Below are 1,203 nucleotides of genomic sequence, written 5' to 3'. Positions count from 1 at the left end.
GAGAAGAATGTATATTCTGTGGTTTTTGGGTAGAATGTCCTTTAAATGTGAGTCAGGCCCATTTGTTCTAGGGTTCTGTTTAAGTCCATAATTTCTTTGTTAATTTTCTGTTTGGAGGATCTGTCCTGTGCTGTCAGTGGGATGTTGAAATCTCTGACTATAATGGTGTTTCTGTTCATCAAATTATTTAGGTTAAATAAAGTTTGCTTTATGAATCTGGGTGCACCCAGGTTGGGCACATACATATTTAGAATTGTTATGTCTTCTTGTTGATCTGTACCCTTCACCATTATATAGTGGCCCTCTTTGTCTTTCATTACTTTTGTTGATTTAAAAACTAAGTTATCTGAGATCAAAACTGCTACTCCAGCCTTCTTTTGGCTTCCATTTGCTTGAAATATTGATTTCCACCCCTTTACCTTGAGTCTAAATGCATCCTTGCAGGTTAGATGCAATTCCTGAAGACAGCAGATACCTGGCTTGTATTTTTTTATCCATTCGGCCAGCCTATGTCTCTTGAGAGGTGAGTTCAAGCCATTCACATTTATTGAAAGAACTGATAAGTGGGGTAAATTGTTCATCAAACTTTTGAGTTGCTTTTTGTTGCTTTGTTTTCTCTCTTGAGCCATTGTGGATTCTAGCCTTTGATCTTTAGCTTTTGAGTGGTTTTACATTCATCAGTGTTTATTGTGCTGGTCCTTGTGTAATTCAGCTTTGAGTACTTCTTGGAGAGCTGGTCTTGTTTTGGTGAATTCCCACAGACTTTGTTTATCTGAGAATGTCTTTATTTCTCCTTCATATATAAAACTTAGTTTTGCAGGGTACAGAACTCTAGACTGGGCATTATTCTGTTTCAGAAGAGTGAGAATGGGTCCCCAGCCTCTTCTTGCTTGTAGAGTTTCAGTTGAGAAGTCTGAAGTTATTCTGATAGGCTTTCCTTTGTATGTTACTTGTTTCTTTTGCCTGACAGCTCCTAGTAGGGCGTCTTTAGTGGCTATTTTGCTCAATCTGATGACTGCGTGACGTAGTGTCTTTCTATTTTCATTGAATCTCCCTGGGGTCCGCTGTGCTTCTTGTATCTGTATATCTAGATTTTTAGCAAGGCCTGGGAAATTCTCCTCTATTAAATCTTCAAATAGGTTATCCAGCCCTTGTTTGGTTTCTTCTTCTTTTTCCGGAACACCGATCACACACAGGTTTGGT

This window comes from Propithecus coquereli, unplaced genomic scaffold (genome assembly GCF_000956105.1).
Source record: "Propithecus coquereli isolate 6110/MARCELLA unplaced genomic scaffold, Pcoq_1.0 Scaffold231, whole genome shotgun sequence".
Taxonomy (NCBI): Eukaryota; Metazoa; Chordata; class Mammalia; order Primates; family Indriidae; genus Propithecus; species Propithecus coquereli.
Note: the sequence above shows the minus strand (reverse complement) of the source record.